General features: G+C 44.3%; 1 long non-coding RNA gene and 1 other non-coding gene across 5 annotated transcripts in view; one reads left to right on the forward strand and one right to left on the reverse strand.

Moving 5' to 3' along the window:
• LOC138434302 (uncharacterized) overlaps positions 1-20910 on the forward strand; it is a 49194-nt gene extending 28284 nt beyond the window's left edge. For 2 of the 4 annotated variants that reach the window (XR_011254732.1, XR_011254731.1), the window contains one exon: positions 18356-20910. This is a non-coding gene — a long non-coding RNA (uncharacterized lncRNA). Of the gene's footprint in view, positions 1-745; positions 1314-17897 lie in introns of those variants that run through there. The other 2 variants (XR_011254733.1, XR_011254734.1) reach the window with 2 other exon arrangements.
• Positions 17385-17457, reverse strand: TRNAE-CUC (transfer RNA glutamic acid (anticodon CUC)). Its single transcript has one exon. It is a non-coding gene; the product is annotated as a tRNA-Glu (tRNA).
• Positions 20911-22137: the final 1227 nt, after the last annotated feature.

Consider the following 22137-nt stretch of genomic DNA (forward strand, 5'->3'; position numbering starts at 1 on the left):
GGTAGAATGTGGAAAGCAAACGACAGAATAATAGGGAGTAAGCTAAGGAGGATGAAGAGCCTGAAATGAAAGAGAGAGAGAAGTATCAGGGGATCAGAGTCAAGAAAACCAAGGGGGCAGGCAGGAGGTCTCAAAAAATTTAGTAGTGACCATCAGGGTCAAACAGTATAGAGATGGCTAGAAGAATCAACAGGAAAGAGACCACTGGCTTTGATAAAATCCATACGCAGCCTTCCCTTGTAGCTCAGGTGGTAAAGAATCTGCCTTCAATGCAGGAAACCTGGGTTTGATTCCTGGATTGGGAAGATCCCCTGGAGAAGGAAATGGCAACCAACTCTAGTATTTTTGCCTGGGGAATCCCATGGACAGAGGAGTCTAGAAGGCTACAGTCCATTGGGTTGACACAACCAAATGAATTTCACTTTCACTTTCAAGGTCTTGGGAGAATTAACTCACTTCTTTGAGCTTCAGTCTCCCTCTATAAGAAAGGTACCAGAGTCACACAGCTGGAAAGTGGTTGAAATGGCCTATGTGTGGAGCTGTGGTCTTCTTTTGCCTTTCAAAAATGTCTTTCTTTTGGCTGCATCACCTGGCATGTGGGATCTTAGTTCCCCAACCAGGGATTGAACCCTGCAGTGGAGGCGAGGAGTCTTAACCGCTGGACCACCAGGGAAGTCCCTTGAGAATTTCTTATAGGAGGACTTCCCTGGTGGTCCAGTGGTTAAGAACCTGCCTGCCTTTGCAGGGGACATGGGTTCAGTCCCTGGTCCTGGAAGATTCCACATGCTGTGGAGCAACTAAGCCTGTGTGCCACAGCTGCTGAAGCCTGCACTCTAGAGCTTGTGTTCTGCAACAAGAGAAGCCACTGCAATGAGAAGCCCGTGCACCACAATGAAGAGTAGGCCCTGCTCACTGCAACCAGAGAAAGCCGGAGCAAAGCAATGAAGACCCAAAGTGAAAGTGAAAATCGCTCAGTCACGTCCGACTCTTTGCGACGCCATGGACACAGTCCATAGAATTCTCCAGGCCAGGATACTGGAGTGGGTAGCCTTTCCCTTCTCTAGGGGATCGTCCCAACCCAGGGATCAAACCCAGGTGTGTCACATTGCACGCAGATTCTTTACCAGCTGAGCCACCAGGGAAGCCCAAGAATACTGGAGTGGGTAGCCTATCCCTTCTCCAGCGGATCTTCCTGACCCAGGAATTGAACCAGGGTCTCCTGCATTGCAGGCGGATTCTTTACCAACTGAGCTATCAGGGAAGCCCAATGAAGACCCAGCAAAGCCATAAATAAATAAATAAATAAAATAAAAGGAATTTCCTAAAGGAAACTTCTACTTGGGCTCCAATAGGTGACTAGCTAGTGCTCCTAGACTTTATGTTGTTCATCGTATCATATGCTGTATTACATACTTCCTGGGTGATTTTCAGTGACTCAAATGCTGAGCTTCTGGTGGCAGACTCCCTGCATAGCATCACTTCAAGACTGCTGTCCTGAGCTACAGTGCTTTCTCTTTATTACGTTCCTTGTTTCTCTGCAGGGGTTGAGAACACTGTGTGGCTTTTGAATTTGCTTTTCCTCAGGGATGGAGGAAGCCTTGAGAGTTCATCCATTGCCTTAATTGTTAGAAGTGTCTGGGCAGAATCGGGCACCCGAGGCTGGCCAGTGGCGCTCCCTGGCAGGGCCAGTGGCGCTCCCTGGCAGTCCCAGTGGCCAGCATCACTTTTCCTATCTGAGCTTGGTGGGTAGAGGCTGGCTGGATTGATAGAGGTGTCCACCTGGCCATTGGCGCCTGTGAGACAGCTCTAATTCTCTCCCAGAGCCCTCACTCTGACCTGGGCAAAACCCAGTGAAAGCATCATCTTAGTGACAGCAGCCTTGGTGGGGAGGAGGCAGACTTGGAAATTTCCCTGTGGGGTTCTGGGCAGAAAGAATGCCAGCAATGGGCTGACACTGTGATTGGTGAGCCTGAGCAAGGAGGAGGCAGTAGGCCAAGGATGTCTCTTCCCCTTAGTCGTTAGCGTGGGCCTCAGGGAAAATGTCAGCCTTTCTGATCTGGTATCATCTGGAGCCCCTGCTGTATAACTGAGTGATTCTCTCTGCACATGGTCAACAGCAGATTTTTCTCAAGGTGAAAGCAATTAGGCCTTGGTCTCCTCCTCCCCTGCTGCCAGAAAGAAAAGGAAGATGGAAAGGGAGGGCCATCCCTGCTCCTGCTGAGGTCAGCCAGGCTGCCCTGGCCAGTTCCGGTAATTGGCTCCCTCACCTGCTCACACTTCTCACAGTTTGCCCTGGTCTTGGGTGTTTCAGCGGCGCTCAAGGCTGAGGCTCTGAAGAGGGCAGCAGCTGCTGCCTTTCCACTTATCTCTAGAATGAAGAAAGAGGGCATCTCACCCTGCTCGGGGCAGAGAGTTAGCTGGAATACCACGAGCAGGGCCTGAGCAGCACACACAGGTAGGGCTGGGTTGTGTGTGCTTCCTCTCTCTGGAAGATCCAAAGCAAGGTTGGAGAAAAACTCTTTGGGAGGTGGAAGAATTTATTCATTCAGTTAACAGCTATGTCAAGTACTCTCCTAGGAGTTCCTGCTGCCTGTCAGTTAGGAGCTGGGGAGAGTACAGTGGGTGCAGGAGGTAGAGGAGTGGGAGAGGTCAGGAGCAGGAATTACAAAGGTCTAAATGTCACAACAGAGGAGGGCAGGACACCTTGGGTACCTGATGGACTATAGCAGTCAGGGAAGGCTGCTTGGAGGAAAAGGCTTTTGAAAAAGGGATAAAATCTCTTGATAAAATGCTTGAAGGTAGAAAGGGTAAAAACTGAAAATAAAAGCTTCTGAATATTTCCTACCACTATCCCTAGTAGTAACAGCTGTTAATAGTGTTATGTAGTTTTATAGGAATTTTCCATGTGTAGCCAGTTGTAAATACATCTTTGGAACTCCTTTTTAAAAAACGACACTCTACTAAGCATCTATTCTGCTGGTTACTTTTTCTTACTTCACAATATATCCTGTGCCTTTTCCCACGTATATAGAGATTTGGCTCATTCCTTTTGAAGGCTGTGTGTGGTATGAGGAAGTAATTTTTGAAAGGTAAAAGCTGAAGAATGTGTGAGGTTAGGAAGGCAAAGGGGTGGTACCCTAAGGAACAGAATCTGGGAAAACAAAAACAGCATAGATCTCCCTAACTATACTTCCTAACATCTCCTTCTTTTCTCCTGTTTTCAGACCTTGCTCTCTCGCCCTTCTGCCACGTTTTCCCCACTCTAATTTGCAAAGCAATTCAGCTCCTTTGTCTTGCCTAGCCCCGGGGAGTTTCATTCTTCATGCCAAAGCAACTTATTAAGTATTTTCTAAACAAAGATCCTGTATACCCAGAGAAAAATTATGCCACTCCCCTAACAGAAAAAAAGTAGCTGCAGGCAGTTGTGGTTTTAAATAGCAATTAAGAGGGGGGGGGGGCATGAAATCTGTTACATAAAGCACCTGGCAGTTCATAAATGGTGGTTGTTTGTTACTATTATTATTTTATATGTGCTGATGGATAAGTTGGTTGCTGCAAGAACCCTTTATTCTGGAGCACTCACCTCTTGGTTGGCAGCTTTTAAGTGTGCAGGGATGGTGTTTTATTCGTCTTCATACTCCCATCTCTCAGCTCAGGGCCTGGCACAGAGCAGAGATGCCAGAAATAAGTGTTGAGCTGAGCACTCAGGGGCTGGAGTGTGCTGCTCTGAGCAGACGCCGAGTCCTGGATGTTGTGGGCCTGATATAGATGCTTTTGAACACTAGAGATCAGAATCAAAGACTTCTGGCCCTGGGGGATCTCATTATCAAGCTGGGTCTTAGGAAACATCATCTCATATCCCAAACTGTAAAATATCAATACCAATAGTGCCCAGATTAGTGCTATCATCATTTCTTTTGTCTTTTGGAGGTGGGGCTAAGCTTCCCTCCTGGTTTTTTAGGCATGAAATAGAAACAGTAATGTGCACAAATCTCTTTTTAAAAAATTTTCATGGTGTATGGCAGAAACCAACACACTATTGTAAAAACTATTTATTTTAATTGAAGTATAATTTTTTTATTTTTTGGCCACACCACACGGTGTGTGGGGTTCTTAGTTCCCCTACCAGGAATCAAACCTGTACCCCCGCTGCATTGGAGGCACAGAGTCTTAACCCCTGGACCATGAGGGAAGTCCCTGAAGCATAGTAATGCTGTGATATTATATAAATTACCGGTGTATAATATAGTGATTTACAATTTTAAAGGTTATACTCCATTTAGAGTTATTATAAAATATTAGCTATGTTTTCCGTGTTTGTACAAATGCACAGATCTTAAAAATCTTAAATAAACAGCTAAATGTTTATACTGTAAACACCTTTATAATCACCATCCAGATCAAGATACAAACCATTTTCAGCACCTCAGCAAGCCTCCTGTGGCCCCCTTTCAGGTGCATCCCCTTCCACAATAGAAGCTACACCGTATGACCTCCATCACCATCAGCTGGTTATATCTGTATTTGAGCTTTTTATAAATAAAATCACACAGTCTGGCTTCTTTCACTCAACATAACTGTTAAGATTCATCTGTGTCAGTACTAAGTTCTTGCTTGTGTGTGGTGTGGTATTGTATTTAATGAACATATAACAAAGGACATTTGGTTTGTTCTTCTGAATAAAGCTGTTACAAACGTTCTCTTACAAATCTTTTGATGGCCTTAAGCACTTATTTCTCTTGGCTATATATATGTGAGTAGAATTGTTAGGGCAAAGCAGATACATATGTTTTGCTTTAATAAATTACTGCCAGTTTTCCAAAATGGTTGTGCCAGTTTACACTCCCGTTGGCAGTTCTATTTGTTCGGCATTCTTGCTGATACTTTCAGTCCTTTTAATTTCATTCGTTTTGATAGGTGTGTAATGGCATCTCATTGTTTTCATGTGTTTTCCCTAATAAGTAATGATGTTTTCATATGCTGATTTCATGTGCTTATTGGCCATTTGGATGCCCTTTTCTTTCTTTTTTATTTTTGGCTACAATGGAACCCCACTCCAGTACTCTTGCCTGGAAAATCCCATGGACGGAGGAGCCTGGTGGGCTGCAGTCCATGGGGTCGCAGAGAGTCGGACACGACTGAGCGACTTCACTTTCACTTTTCACTTTCCTGCATTGGAGAAGGAAATGGCAACCCACTCCAGTGTTCTTGCCTAGAGAATCCCAGGGACGGGGAAGTCTAGTGGGCTGCCGTCTATGGGGTCGCACAGAGTCGGACACGACTGAAGCGACTTAGCAGCAGCAGCAGCACACTTTTAAAATAGAAAAAATTGTTATTTTTGACTGTGCTGGGTCTTCATTGTGATGTGTGGGCTTTCTTTAGTTGTGGTGAGTGGGGGCTATGCTAATTACAGTTCTCGGGTTTCTCTTGTTGGGGAGCACAGGCTTAGTCGCTCCTCGGCATGTGGAATCTTAAGTATCTGGACCAGGAATCAAACCCATGTCCCCTGTATTGGCCAGCAGAGTCAACCACTGGGCCACCAGGGAAGTCTGTCATTGACCGTTTCAACGAGTCTGTTCAGCCTTGATCTTCTCAGCCAGAAATGTCTCACCCACACTTCAGTGACCATCCTGCAGCTGCCTCCAGAGATTCTGCACCTAAACCCTACATGCACATGTCCAAACCGACTCTTTGATATCTCTAACAGGATGACCCTCATGCCCCTCAAAAATAACACCCCAAACTGAAATCTTCAACTCCTCTTAGGCCCAAATCGATTTGCCTTCCTTTGTGCTCCGGCCAAGTTCATGATCCAGGCAATCATCCTCACTCGCACTGTTCCTCTTAATGCTCAGACCACGGTTTCACATGGGCTTCCCAAGTGGCGCTAGCAGTAAAGAACCTGCCTGCCGATGCAGGAGATGTAAGAGACGCAGGTTTAGTACCTGGGCCCAAAAGATCTGCTGGAGGACGGCATCACAATCCACTCCAGTGTTCTTGCCTGGAGAATCCCATGGACAGAGGAGCCTGGCGGGGTACACGGTCCATAGGGTCACAAAGAGTTGAACACAACTGAAGTGACTTTCGGAGAAGGCAATGGCACTCCACTCCAGTACTTTTGCCTGGAAAATCCCATGGACGGAGGAGCCTGGTGGGCTGAAGTCCATGGAGTTGCTAGAGTCGGACAGACTGAGCGATTTCACTTTCACCTTTCACTTTCATGCATTGGAGAAGGAAATGGCAACCCACTCCGTGTTCTTGCCTGGAGAATCCCAGGAATGGAGAAGTCTCGTGGGCTGCCATCTATGGGGTCGCACAGAGTCGGGCACGACTGAAGCGACTTAGCAACAGCAGCAGTAGCAGAAGTGACTTTAACAAACAACACGCAGTTTCACATATCTCAAGAAACCTTCACAACCCGTTTCCTTCTTACCCCTTCCATGCCCCTCCTTGTCCTGAGACGTCCTCAGGTCTCCGCTTACAGTTACTTCCTCTGGGTTAGGTGTTTCCTATGTGCTCCTCCAGCCACTTCCTTTTACATGTCATTTATCACACACCTTTGTAATCACCAGGATCATTGCCTGAATCCCTGGATCAGCCGTCTGTTGTTCTTGCCTACTTAGCATTCATTCCCCGCTTCTTAGTTAGCACTCTAGTTTTCCCTGGGAGCCATCCCTCTTTCCTCAATCTGTGTGGTCTGGGTAGGGCTGCACGGGAGGGTGTGCCTGTCCCTCAGGCCTGGCTAGTTGTCATATTCCATCCTTAAGCCCCATAACTGGGTCAGTGTTAGGCATGGAATCAAGGTAGTTGATCAGAGCCAATCTTAGGGGTTTCCCTGGAACAAATGGGAAAGAAATTCTTTTTCAAGGGCAGGAGTTAGAAGAGGGATGGCATTGACAGGCTAAGAAGAAAACCTGGAGCCAGGGACAGCCATCACAATACCACCAGAAGGAGAAAAGCTGCTTGAGAATGGAGGAAACTCAGAGGAGAGCAGGATCAAGGTAGGAGGAGATTGACTCCCACTGACATTTTTTTAATTTAAAAAAATGTTATTATTTTTGGCTGTGCTGGGTCTTCGTTGCTGCCTGGGCTTTTCTGAAGCTGTGGCAAGTGGGGGCTACCCTTCAGCTGCATGTGTGGACTTCTCATCTCTGTGGCTGCTCTTGTTGCTGAGCACAGGCTCCGGGATGCAAGGGCTTCCGTACTTGCAGCACGTGGGCTCAGTAGTTGCGGCTCCTAGGCTCTAGGGCACAGGCTCAATAGTTGTGGCCCACAGGCTTATTTGCTCCATGCCATATGTGGTCTTCTCAGATCAGGGATTGAATCCATGTCTCCTGAATTGGCAGGCAGACTCTTTACTACTGAGTCACCAGAGAAGCCTCCACTGACATTTTCCAGCCCATGGATCAACCAGCCTGACGTCCACCCTTCCCATCAACTTTTCAGTAAAGTGAGCCAACAAATTCCCCTTTGCTTAAGCCAGTGTGAGTTGGTTTCTGTCACTTGCAACCAAAACTGTACTAATACATTCTCCCATTAGACTGCAAACTCTGTGAAGGCAGCAGTGCCTGGCATAGAATAGGGATTTAGCAAACAGAGGTGTACGGAAGGAAAAGAAGAGCTCCTCTTCTTCACTTTGCTAGTTGCTTCTCCCAACTTCTCCCACCTGATGATGTTCTAGCACCATCCTCAAGTTTCCCTTTGCAGGTTCGGGGGTCGCTCACTCACCCTCCACCACGGATGTCTGTTCCCTGATTGCTCTCTAAGCTTACCTGCTTGTCCCATAAACACTCTGATGGCCGTTCCTCAGCTCTCTGTTCTCCACGTTACCTTTGCTGATCAATCCAACCAGCCACGCATTCTAAGTAGACGATCTCTCATCTGTGTTACTGATTATTAGATTCTACAATCCTGCATAGCATGTTTTTCATTTTTAGTGCTTTGATGGATTTTCTCATAATCTTCATTTAGCTTTATTGTCAAACTACAAAGTAGCAGTTGTTAAATGCCTAAGTTCAGAAGGTTGACTCAACGAGTCAAATCCCAGCACTATCACTTGCCAGCTGTGTGACTTTGAGGAAGTGACTTAACCTCTCTGAGCCTCAGATGCCCCATCTATAAAATGGAGATGATAACATGACTTACTTTATAGTGTTTTTGTGAGAAGTTAATGAATTGATTACTGTGAAAAGACTTGTTTACACTCTGGGAAAATTACCACATGAGACATTTCACAAAGGAAGTGAAAACAAGGCCAATTTTCCAAGTGGCTAAAGATGGTTTGTTGGCAGTGGGAGATGGGGCAGGCTAATACCGTGAGCGTCTTACCAGTAACCCCTAGTGGGTTCCTTTGTTTTCTGTATTCCATCTGTAATGTGTTCTGACATCACTAATGAAATTATCTTCAAGTGTTTGGCGTCTCATTAGGGTTTGAGAGCTGGAGTGCTGACCAAGCGGATTTAACCACAAAGGGGCGCTAGTGGTGTTTGCTGCAAAAACTTGGGGAATAGTGTTGCTTACATTATATGTACATAAGTTAGGGTCACTGACTGTGATTCCAGCACATGTACATACATGTTAGAAAATTCAGGAACTCCTCCAGCCACTACCTAACTCTGAGATTGCACACAGCTGGACTGCAGTAAAACATTTCAGTTGTAAGAGCTTGGGCTTCACAACTGGTCATCCCTGGGTTTAGGTGTCATCTCTGCCTGTTGCTTACTTGTGTAAACTTAAACTAGTAATTTAATCCTCTCTGAGTCTCAGTTTTCTCCTCTGTAGAAATGGATAAAGTAATTGCTTCTAAGGGGCCAATCTGAGGGGTTCCAGTTCACAACATCTTCTCTATTATTGATAGCGCCTATTTCACAAGGTGGTTGTGAGGATTAAGTGAAATGGTTTCCACAAGGCAATGAGTTAAGTGGTCTGCACATAGAAAGCACTGGGTAAATAAGAGTTGCTATTATGGCACCCCACTCCAGTACTCTTGCCTGGAAAATCCTATGGACCGAGGAGCCTGGTGAGCTGCAGTCCATGGGGTGGCAAAGAGTCAGACACAACTGAGCGACTTCATTTTCACTTTTCACTTTCATGCATTGGAGAAGGAAATGGCAACCCACTCCAGGGTTCTTGCCTGGAGAATCCCAGGGACAGGGGAGCCTGGTGGGCTGCCGTCTATGGGGTCGCACAGAGTTCATGACTGAAGCGACTTAGCAGCAGCAGCAGCAGCAGCAGCAGCATTATTAGTTATTGTATATGTAGAAGTGCTTCTGTTATCATCATTATAGCAGGAGAATGTAGAGTCAGGTGAGTTAATGAGGAAGCCTTTCTGAAGAGACTCTAAGGCTTAAACTGGATTTGAAAGGTAGGGAGGAAACTATTTTGGCTGAAAAGATCAGGGTGAGTTGTTTTGTAAAGGAAGAAGAGGGAACAGGTGTCTGTGTGGCCAAAACGAGATACTTGGATGCAGCTCAGCCCTGTCCTCAGGGCCCTCTTGGGCCCCAGCCAGTCGTGGGGAATCCCAGAAGCTTCTCTGGCTTGGCTGCAGGAGGAAACAGACATCTCCTATGGAGAGAAAGGGAAGTCACCGAGCTGCTGCCTTGTGGTGCCTGAGACTGGGGCCAAACCGGCCGGCAGACAGATTTCCCTGGGGTCAGAGGAGCTGGCGGGGTGAGGGCCTGAGGGTCCAGGGCTCTGGCCACATGGTCCACTGGCCGGGCAGCTGCTTTCTCTCTGCAAGTTTAGCATCTTCTTCCCAGATGCTCAGAATTCCTAGCTCCTATGTGCCAACACGGGGCTCTTCTCCCGGGAAGGGAGGTGAGCACTGTACAGGGAACTATGAGAGTACTAAAGCTCTGAGCTTCCGAAGTTCTTCATGGGACTTTATGCGAGAGACAGCCAGATGAGGCTTTCGGGCCATCTCCTGTCTGCCTCTCTGGATCCATCTCTCATCCTGCTCTGGGTCTGCCTGGTTTTGCTATACCACAAGCTGGCAGTACTCTGTGATGGACAGCCACTGCTCTTCCACCAAAGGCCCTCCCCTGGGTCCAGGTGACTGTTTTCTCCTGTGTTCTTCAGGCCTAGATGTAGCGACAACTCCTCAGTTATTACTAGCCCCAGGTCACCATGCTTCCCATTGAGGTTCTCTTACGCTGAGCTTCCCTGGTGGCTCAAATGGTAAAGAATCTGTGTGCAATACAGGAGACCCAGGTTCAGTCCCTGGGTCAGGAAGATCCCTGGAAAAGGGAATGGCTACCCACTCCAGTATTCTTGCTTGGAAAATTCCATGGACAGAGGAGATTGGCGGGTTATAGTCCATGGGGTCGCAAAGAGTCGGACACGACCGAATGACTAACACTTTCATTTTCACTTTACATTGTCTATGCCATAGAAAATAAACCCTCCTCAAATGATTCTAGTTTGAGTGTGCCATCTGCTTTCAGTTGGGACCCTGACTGATGCATTTGCCAAGTAAGGATTTTTTGGTTGTCTTTAGGCGGAGAGAGAGAGAATGTGAATTCTTGTCTCATTATTGCTTCAAGTACCTGAAGCTTGAGGTACAGACTTTAGACGTGTTTGCTCAAGTGTTTAGGCAAGAGCTCAGAGTTTGCAGGTTTCAGTGTCTTTCTATCCTTCAGCTCTGTTTCCTTTGGATTTGCATGGTGCTCAGGCATTCTCTCTACCTGACAACCCCCAGCAAATCCAAACTTATAGCCTCCCAATGTCACATCCAAAGCCAGGTTCATGTCTTTCCCGAAGGATTCAACAAAGATCCAGCATTCTTGTTGGCTCTGCATGGGCCACAAGATCACTCTTTAAAAAAAATTTTTTTTTAAAAATTTATTTGGTGGTACCAGGTCTTGGTTTTGGCACACAGGATCTACTCTCTTTGATGTGGCATGTGGAATTTTTTTTTTTTTAGTTGTGGCATTTGAACTCTTAGTTATGGCATGTGGGATCTAGTTCCCTGACCAGGAATTGAACCCAGGCCCCCTGCACTGGGGGTGTGGAATCTTAGCCACTGGACCACAAGGGAAGTGCCACAAGTTCACCCATGAAGCAATTGGTGTGACCAGGAAGATGGGATAAGCAAATGGCCAGATCTGAGTCACACACCCTCACTAAAAGCTTGAAATAGAGGTGTCAACTCCACCCTTGTGTCAAATCACAAGGCCTAAGGAGGGGGGAGGGTGGTTCTCTAAAGAGCGAAGGTGCTCTAACCAAAAGAGGAGGTATGGATGTTGAGCAAGATAAAACCACAGGAGTCTATTCTACTTGGCTGTGTGAATTTGGATAAGTAACCTAACCTCTGGAACTTTTATGTCCTCTCCCCCAAGCGTACTAAGAATATCTAGTGATTCTTGAGTAGTTACTGTGTGCCAGGCCCTACACCAAGTGTTTTAGATGAATCTTCGTTTAGTAATGACCATTATTTCCTCCTCTCTACAGTAAGATAAAACAGCTTTCCCAGGATTCCAAAAGCCTAGATGTGGCAGAGATGGAACGTGAGCCCAGATTTGTCTGATCCAAGAGCATGTACTATTATACCCTGGTAGCTCAGTCAGTAAAGAATCTGCCTGCAATGGAGGAGACCTGGGTTTGATCCCTGAGTTGGGAAGATCCCTGGAAGAGGGCATGGCAACCTTCTCCAGTATTCTTGCCTGGAGATTCCCCACGGACAGAAGAGCCTGGCGGGGCTGCAGTCCACGGGGTCACAGAGTCTGACATGACTGAGCGACTAAGCACAGCATAGCCTCTTATTTGATTTTTACTTTTGGCTGCACTGGGTCATCATTGCAGAGCATGTGGGCTCAGTAGTTGCAGTGTGAGGGTTTAGTTGCCCCATGGTGTGTGGGATGTTATTTGCCTGACCAGCGATCAAACCTGCATCCCTTGCATTGGAAGGCAAATTCTTAACCACTGGATTGCCAAGGAAGTCCCTGCCTCTTAGTTTAGAGCCCAGTTTGTAAAGTTGTGGGGACTAAGCTTGCAAGGTTGTTGTGAGGATTAAAAGAGATGCAATAAAAATGATATAGCCAACATTTATTACGCTCTTACTATATGCCAGGCCCTGGGCCCAATGCTCTAATGTGAGTTCATATTTAATCCTTGCAACAACTTTATGAGCCATAAGAACACCTAGTACAACCCCTTCCCAGTATGAATTCAGTGATACCTTCTCTCCCCTTATGCTCCTGACTTTCCTCTTCGTTTTGGTTCAAGCACCTCTGCCGTGTGCTGGGTTCTTCAATGTCGTTGAGTGTCTCTGAGCTATTTACCCTGTTGCTTAGAAGCTTAGAAAAACCAGGTTCAGAGCTCACAGGAGATTGGAGAAGTCCTCATGGGGAGACAGGGCTCAATCAGAGGAAAGGGGAAATAGGCCTGAGGGAAGTGATGTGATTAGTGTTATCGCATCTGTGTTTTTCCCCTGAGCACCTTTGGTCACTTTTAAACATCTCAGGGGAACTGGGGTTTACCCTTTGGGGAAGTGAGAGAGATAGAGAGTTGATGAGTCCAAGGCTTCCCAGAAAGCTGATATGAGGACCACATATAAATTCTCGTTTTCCCTCCGGTTCTCTGGACTGTTTCATCCTGGGGTTAGTTGTCCATTATCTTTGCTTTTTTGAAAATTTTAAACATTTGTTTATTTATTTGGCTGCACCAGGTCGTAGCTGCAGCCTGAGGGATCTTTGATCTTGGTTGTAACATGCAGGGATCTTTTTAGTTGTGGCATGTTGGGATCTAGTTCTCTGACCAAGGATCAAACCCAGGCCCCCTGCATTGCGAGCGTGGAGTCTTAGACAGTGGACAACCAGGGAAGTCCCTATTGTCCATCGTATTTGACTCTTCCTTCCTTCTCTTTTTTCTATTAGGTGCCAGGACCCGACATTTCTCCCAAATGATTATTGTTACCTGAAAGATTGTTGAAAACTTTGACCAAGTTTTCTCCATTGGGATTGAGGGCAGGGACTGTATCTTTCATTGTTTGTGTTTCCAGCAACTAAGTGCATGTTTAATTGAACTTAATAATAGTGATAATTTATTCAGAGCCTCCTGTGAACCAGTTACTTCACGGATCCTCACATTTGATTCTCACAACAACCTTGTGTTAGAGCTACTGCTTTTATCCTTATTTTACAGAAGAGGAGTATGTGGCTCTAAGATAGGTGACTTGTCTAAGGTCACGAGGCGAGCAAGTGGCTGAATGGTAAGCCAATGAGTAGCTTGGACGTCTCTTTTGAACTCCAGACTCACGTATCTAACTGTCTTTTTAACATATCCCCTTGAATGTCCAATGGGCATCTGAAAATTAGCATGCCCAGGATTGAGTTCCTGGTCCATTCCCCCGAACCTCTGATCAATTAATTGCAACTGCATCTTTCAGTTCTTCAGAACATCAACCTTGAAATATCCTTAATTTCTCTCTCTCATACACCCTAGCTCCAGGCTATCAACACACTCGGTCAGCTCTACCTTCAAAATAACTCCAGAGTTGACCCTTTCTCACCCTCTCCACTACTCCTTTTCTGGTCCAAGCCATCGTCATCATTACTGTAACAGCCTCCTAGCTGATTTTCTTGCTTTTGCCTTTGCCCTCTGTAATCTGTTCTCAACAGATTCAAATGTCACCTCTCTGCTTGAAAACCTTCAGCGGTTAAAGTCATGAGTAAAAGCCAAAGTCCATACTCTAAGCCACAAGGCGTTATCTGAGCTGGCTTCCTGAGACTTCTCAGACCTCATGTTCCAGGCTCCTCCTCCCCATTACTTCAGAGCCTTTGCATATGCTGTCCGCTCCGCCTGGAAAATCTCTTCCCCCAAATATACACATGACTAGCTTCTGGATCTCTTTCAGGTCTTTGTTCCAATGCCATCTTGTGAGGCTTTTGCTGGATATTCTACCTAAAATTTCACACCCTCTCCTGATATTTCTTTCCTATTCATCTTTCCTATGTTATTTTTTTCTCTTTAGGACTTAACACCATCTAAGATAATGTATTAATATACTCTGGTTTATTATCAGTCTTTTCACTAAAATGTATGCTCCTTTATAGCAGGAGTTAGGTTATTATTCTTCCAAACTGACTCTCCAGCTCCTTTAGCAATGCCTGGCACATATGAGGGGCTTGGTAAATATTTGTTGAATAAACGTCTGAATGAAGGAGAAAAGAGGTCTTTTGACTCATCCCATTGTTCCACGCTACCTCTCCAAACTCAGTGTCTTTGTGATATACAAATTGGGTTTTTTTTTTGTTTGTTTGTTTTGTTTTTGGCTGTGCTACACAGAATGTGGGATCTTAGTTCCCTGGCCAGGAATTGAGCCCACACCTCCTGCATTGAAAGCGTGGAGTCTCAATCACTGAACTACCAGGAAAGTCCTCACAGTCGTTATTTGATGATGTTCACATAGGGCCCCAGTGCTGCTGGGGTTCTTGGGGATTAATAAATAGCACCCTCCTTGCCTGAAAGAGTTCTGAACCATTTAATAAATGAGATAAATATATAAGATATACAGAGACTAAGATAGTTTTATTATTGATAAAACTGATGTTGGATATAGTGGCTTATGTCTGTAGATAGGTTTGCTTCCTAACCTAACCCCAGAATTAGTCCAAATTAATCACCCACTCACCGGTAGTGCCTGATGCTGTAGAGACATAGATATAGAGAAGCTTGCGGAATGCCTCCTGGAAATCCAGGAGGAAAGGAGTGTGCAGAACTACACATAACAGTTCTTTATCCTGAACTCAGATCCATTGAGTCATTTCTCTGCTTTAGGGGAAGAGTGAATTAGAGGCAGAGAGAAGACAGGATTATTGTATCAATGAATGCCTTGTCCATGGAAGGAAAACATCAGGAGGAAATTATGGGTGTTTCCCATTTCCACACACACACACACACACACACACACACACACAAAGTCCTTTTTTAAAAAATAATAGCTTTATTGCCATATACTAGGTGGGTGCAAAATAATTGCAGTTTTGCACTGTTGAACTTTGCCATTTGATATTGGAATATGTTCTTAAATGTGGTTATGTTATATATCATTTTAATACTCATTTCTTACTTCATGTTTTTTAAAAATATTTATTTATTTATATATTATTATTAGCTGAGTTGGGTCATTGTTTAAGAGCACACGCTTAGTTGCACCGTGGCATGTGGGATCTGACCAAGGATTGAACCTGCGTCCTGACCAGGGATCAAACCTGCGCCCCCTGCATCAAAAGCATGGAGTCTTAACCACTGGACCACCAGGGAAGTCCGTCACTTCATGTTTTTTTGCTAATGACTTATTATGTGGGCGTCCCTGGGGGCTCAGATGATAAAAGTGTCTGCCTGCAGTGTGGAAAACCCAGGTTCGATCCCTGGGTCAGGAAGATCCCCTGGAGAAGGAAATGGCAACCCACTCCAATACTCTTGCCTGGAAAATTCCATGGATGGAGGAGCCTGGTGGACTACAGTCCATGGGGTCGCAAAGAGTCGGACACAACTGAGTGACTTCACTTACTATGTATATTTTATATTTATTTTAGACTATGGAAATGATGTTAGACAAAAAGTAAATTTGAGCGATTTTCTTGAGTTCAAAATGGGTCATAAAGCAGCAAAGACAACTCACAACATCAACAACACTTTGGGCCCAGGAACTGCTAATGAACGTACAGGGCAGTGGTGGTTCAAGAAGTTTTGCAAAGGAGACAAGAGCCTTGGAGATGAGGAGCGTAGTGGCAGGCCATCGGAATTTGACAAGGACCAACTGAGAGCAATCATAGAAGCTGATCCTCTTACAACTACAGGGGAAGTTGCTGAGGAACTCAACGTTGACCATTCTCTGGTCATTCAGCATTTGAAGCAAATTGGAAAAGTGGAAAAACTCGATAAATAGGGGCCTCATGAGCTGACTGGAAATCAAATAAATCATCGTTTTGAAGTGTCATCTTCTCTTAGCCTTTGCAACAACAATGAATCATTTTTCGATTGGATTGTGATGTTCGAGGAAAAGTGGATTTTACGAGATAACCAGCGACGACCAGCTCAGTGGCTAGACAGAGAAGAAGCTCCAAAGCACTTTCCAAAGCCAAACTTGCACCAAAAACGGTCATGGTCACTGTTGGTAGTCTGCTGCTGGTCTGGTCCACTACAGCCTTCTGAATCCCAGTGAAACCATTACATCTGAGAAGTATGCTCAACATATTGACGGGATGTGCTGAAAATTGCAGTGCCTGCAGCTGGCACTGGCCAACAGAATGGGCCCAATTCTTCTCCATGCCTCCGCCCGACCGTACATTGCATAACCAATGCTTCAAAAATTGAAAGAATCGGGCTACGAAATTTTGCCCCATCTGCCATATTCACCTGACCTCTCACCAACAGACTACCGCTTCTTCAAGCAACTTTTTGCAGGAAAAATGCTTCCACAACCAGCAGGAGGCAGAAGATGCTTTAAAAGAGTTTGTCGAATCCTGAAGCACAGATTTTTACACTACAGGAATAAACAAACTTATTTGTTGTTGGCAAAAATGTGCTGATTGCAATGGTTCCTACTTTGATTAATACAGATGTGTTTGAGCCTAGTTATAATGATTTAAAATTCATAGTCCCAAACCACAATTATGTTTGCACCAATCTCATAATTCACATACAACACAGTTCACTTTTAAGTATAAAGCTCAGTGATTTTTAGTATCTTCACACAATTGTGCTATCATCACCACACTCTAATTCCAAAAGATTTTCATTGCTCCATTATCCTTTGAAGCAAAAGATTTTCAATATTTACAAAGCCCCATTTATCTGTTTCTTTATTTTGCTGCTTGTCCTTTTGGTATCATATCTAGGAAACTATTGCCTAATACAATGTCACAAAGATTTGCTGCTATATCTTCTTCTAAGAGTTTTGTGGTTTTAGCTTTAACATTTAGGTCTATAATATATTTTGAATTGTATATATGGTATGAGTAGGGATCCAGCTTTGTCCTTTTGCCTATGGATATCCAATTGTTTCCTTTGCACTCTTGTCTAAAAGTAATTGAGCATAAATGTAGAGGTTTATTTCGAGACTCTCATTTCTATTTCATTCCCTGATGCTGGGAAAGACTGAAGGCAGGAGCAGAAGGGGACGACAGAGGATAAGACGGTTGGATGGCATCACTGACTCAATGGACATGAGTTTGAGCAACCTCTGGGAATTGGTGATGGACAGGGAAGACTGGCATGCTGCAGTCCATGGGGTCGCAAAGAGTCAGACACAACTGAGTGACTGAACTGAACTGAATCTTATTTTTTTTAAAATGTTTATTTGGCTGCACTGGGTCTTAGTTGCAGCGCTAGAGATCTTTAATCTTTGTTGTGGTGTCTTTAACTGGGTATATGGTATCTAGTTCCCTGATCAGGGATCAAACCTGGACCCCCTGCATTGAGAGTGCAGAGTCTTAGCCACTGGACCACCAGGGAAGTCTCATCTTATTTTTTATTATTGTGCAAGTACACACATTGATTATTTCAGCTATGTTAAGAAGCTTGAAATTTCCCCCCTAAGATTGTTTTGACTATTCTGTGTCATTTGCATTTCCATATAAATTTTAGCATCAGCTTGTCAATTTTTGCAAAAAAAAAAAAAAGCCAGCTGAGATTTTGATAGGCCTTGCATTGAAACTGTAGATTAGTTTGGGGACCGTTATCATCTTACTCCCCAGAATCCCATCTGTTCATTCCAATCCATGAACAGATTTCTTTCCATTTAAGTCTTAGGTATCTTTTGGATCTTCTTTTAATCTCTTCTTTTTGCAATAACCTTTTGTAGTTTTCACTGTATGAATCTTGTACTCCTTTTGTTAAATTTATTCCTAAGTATATTCTTCTTGATGCCATTGTAAATAAATTTATTTTCTCAGTTTCATTTTCAGATAGTTCATTGCTAGTTATTATGGGCTAAATATTTGTGTCCCCGCAAAGTTCATTCATTGAAGTTCTAATCCCCAATGTGATGATGGTCTTTGGGAGATGATATGATCATGAGCATGAACCCAATGAATGGAATTAGAGCCATTATAAAAGGGACCCCGGAGAAGACAGCTGTCTGCAGCCCAGAAGAGGATCCTCACCAGAACCTGACCGTGCTGACACCCTGGTCTCAGACTTCCAGCTTCCAGAACTGTGAAAAATAAATTCTGTTGTTTTTAAGGCATCCAATCTATGGTATTCTATGATAGCAGCTGAATGGACTAAGATACAGTGTATAGAAATTCAACTGATTTTTGTGTATATCCTGTAACCTAGCCAAACTCATTTACTAGTTCTAATAGTTTTGTGTGTATGTGTGTGTGTGTGTGTGTGTATTTCTTATATGCAGAGTACATCATGCAAAATGCCAGCCTGGATGAAGAACAAGCTGGAATCAAGGTTGCTGGGAGAAATATCAATAACCTCAGATACACAGATGGCACCATCCTTATGGCAGAAAGCAAAGAAGAACTAAAGAGCCTCTTGATGAAGGTGAAAGAGGAGAGTGGAAATGTTGGTTTAAAACTAAACATTCAGAAAACGAAGATCATGGCATCTGGTCCCATCATTTCATGGCAAATAGATGGGGAAACAGTGGAAACAGTGGCAGACTTTATTCTTTTGGGCTCCAAAATCACTGCAGATGGTGACTGCAGCCATGAAATTAAAAGACACTTACTCCTTGGGAGAAAAGTTATGACCAACCTAGATAGCATATTAAAAAGAAGAAACATTACTTTGCCAACAAAAGTTCGTCTAGTCAAGGCTATGGCTTTTCCAGTAGTCATGTATGGATGTGAGACTTGGACTATAGAAAAGCTGAGCGCCGAAGAATTGATGCTTTTGAACTGTGGTGTTGGAGAAGACTCTTGAGAGTCCCTTGGACTGCAAGGACATCCAACCAGTCCATCCTAAAAGAGATCAGTCCTGAATATTCATTGGAAGGACTGATGGTGAAGCTGAAAATTCAATACTTTGGCCACCTGATGTGAAGAGCAGACTCATTTGAAAAGATCCCGATGCTGGGAAAGATTGAAAGCGGGAGGAAAAGCGGATGACAGAGGAGGAGATTGTTGGATGGCATCACTGACTCAATGGACATATGGGCTTCCCTGGTGGCTCAGAGGTTAAAGCGTCTGCCTCTAATATAGGAGACCTGGGTTCGACTCAATGGACATGGATTTGAGTAAGCTCCAGGAGTTGGTGATGGATAGGGAGGCCTGGTGTGCTGCAGTCCATGGGGTCGCAAAGAGTCAGACACGACTGAGCGACTGAACTGAACTGAACTGAGATTAGTTCTTTTTTCTTTTTGCCATCTCCAGAGATAGTCATTATTATTATGAATTTCTAGTGTTTCCGTCCAATGTATTCTATACATATCTAAATAGAAATGTGTACTGTTTTTTTTTTTTTAGAAATGTGTACTGTTATACAGATCGTTGTTTAAGACACAACACATTTACACTTATTGACAGTTACATATCGTGCCTGGTTTTTTTTTTAACTTAACAATGAATCTTGGAGACCATTTCAGAGTGGCACATATAGATCTACCTCATTCTTTTTAACAGCTGCATACTATTCCATTCTGTCCAAAGGCCCCCATACTGAGGGCTATTTAGATTGTTTGCAGTTTTGTGCTTTGCCAACAATTCTGCAACAAATATCCTTGTGTGAATTTACTTGTACATATCAAGCTGCTTTGACAAATACTTGAAACTTAATTAGAAGCATACAAGAACAAGAGCTTTATTTTATTTATTTTGGCCACACCACATGGCATGTGAGATCTTAGTTCCCCAGCCAGCATGGAACCTTCACCCCCTGCAGTGGAAGCTCGGAGTCTTAACCCCTGGACCCCCAGGGAAGTCCCAAGAGCTTTTATAATTGGGATGATTGCATTTATCTTCTTTCAACCCTGCCTTCTACTTTCTAGAATCTGAACTCCAGACCATCAGTGCTCTTCAGTGGGCAGGAAAGTTTTTCATCACCTACTCAGTACCCCACCCTCCAACAGGCCATGACCTGGGCTAAGGGAGGCTGAGTGTAATGACTGCAATCCCATCAGGACAGTGCTGTCCACGCCAAGCCAGAGGTTCCCAGGAGATTTTATATTCCAACTGCTAGAGCAAGCGGTGGTGTGCAGCACACTGATGACTGCAAGGGTAGCCAAAAGTCGCGATTCTGGGATGACCTTGGCCAATCACGATGTGACTGATGTGCTGTTTAGCTAGATCAGAACTGCCCTGTTCTGACCAGGAGAGGGCAGTAGTGAGCTGCCTAGCGTTTCTGCCAGGCTCATGGAAGGTTCCCCTCCCTGAACAAGGGGCTTCTGTCTGGAGCAGCTCCACAGAACCGGGCAGCCAGGTACGTCTCCCCGTGCTTGAAGAAGGAAGGCATATTAGAGGTAATCTGGTAGAATACGTATTGAGGACAATAGAGGAGAAAATAAAATCAAGGTAACTCCCTTATGAAAATAGCTTCATTTTTTCTCATAAATATAAACACAATGTATACACACTATGTACATTTCAAACAATACAGGACAGCACAAAGGGAAGAAAAACACCTGAAATCCCATGGCCTGGGATAACCATTGTTCACATTGTCGGCAATATTTTTGTAACCTGCTTTTTTTTGAAGCTCAGAAAATGATGTGAACATCCATCTTTGTCTACACCTCAAATGTTAGAGGCCTTAGGGCTTGAACTTACATAAATGCTTCTTCAGTTTTCCCACCCAAGTTACCCCAAAGGCAGAGAAGATGAATGCATTGCTGGGCGAGTGGTGTGTGAGACAGTGTGTGTGATGCTGGGATGAGCAGGAGAAACTTCTTTGAAACATTGTGCTTATACCTTAAACATTCACATTTTGCATTTTACATTATAATATTTGGCAAACTACTCCCTGTTTACTTTAAGAAGACTGTGTCTTTTGTTCTTCTAGTCTTTATAATATTCTGTTGTATATATGTACTAGCATCTATGAAAACAGTGTTGAACATGTCAATCATTTCCAATTTTTTTCCAATATAAACACTACTGCAATGAGCATTCTTATGCAAATGTATTTTTTTGGTCTGAATTATATCATTGGAATGAGTTCCAGAATAGGCATTTATATACCCTTTTTAAAAAAAATAATTAATTTCACTCTGTCAGGCCTTAGTTGCAGCACGCAGGATCTTCCGTTGCAGCATTTGGACTCTCTAGTTGTGGCGTGCTCGGTACTTGTGACATGTGGGTTTAGTTGCTCCTCAGCACGTGGGATCTTAGTTCCCTGATCAGGGGTTAAACTCAAGTCCCCTGCATTGCAAGGCAGATTCTTAACCACTGGACCACCAAGGAAGTGCCCAGAACTGGCATTTTTAAAAATAAAGATACTCTTTGCTTCCTCAGTGCTTTTGAAAATTGGGTGCACATGATGAAAAGGGTGCTGATGGGAAGAAGGCTTGTTCCCTTAAACTTCCTTGTGTAGTCCTTGTTGTTGTTCTTCAGTTGCTAAGTCGTGTCTGACCCCTTGTGACCCCATGGACTGCAGCATGCCCCCTGTCTTTCACTATCTCATGTGCACTGAGTTGGTGATGCTATCCAGCCATCTCATCCTCTGCTGCCCCCTTCTTTTGCCTTCAATCTTTCCTAGCATCAGGGTCTTTTCCAATGAGTTGGCTCTTCACATCAGGTGGCCAAAGTATTGGAGCTTCAGCATCAGTCCTTCCAACAAATATTCAGCATTGATTTCCTTTAGGATAGACTGGTTTGATCTCCTCACAGTCCAAGGAACTCTCAAGAGTCTTCTCCAACTGGCACCTTTTAGTGGCCTGGTTCTAGGCTTGGACCCAACCCCTTTTTTTGCATTCAGCACAAAATGATTACATGGCTTCTTGATGCCCAGCACTGTGCTAAATAAAACCTTTCCACCTTATCTCATTCACTCTTAACTACCTGGTAGGGTGGGCATTATTATTCCTGTTTTATAGAGGAGGAAGCCAGTTCAGTGAATCCATGTGTTCTGGCCAAGGTTACACAGCTAATAACTGAATGTGTAGGTGTCTTGATTAGGAAGCCTAGCAAAGGGACTTTATCAGCCTCGAAAACAGGACACCTTGACTGCAGACTTGTTCTTAAGATG

Source organism: Ovis canadensis, chromosome 2 (genome assembly GCF_042477335.2).
Source record: "Ovis canadensis isolate MfBH-ARS-UI-01 breed Bighorn chromosome 2, ARS-UI_OviCan_v2, whole genome shotgun sequence".
Taxonomy (NCBI): domain Eukaryota; kingdom Metazoa; phylum Chordata; class Mammalia; order Artiodactyla; family Bovidae; genus Ovis; species Ovis canadensis.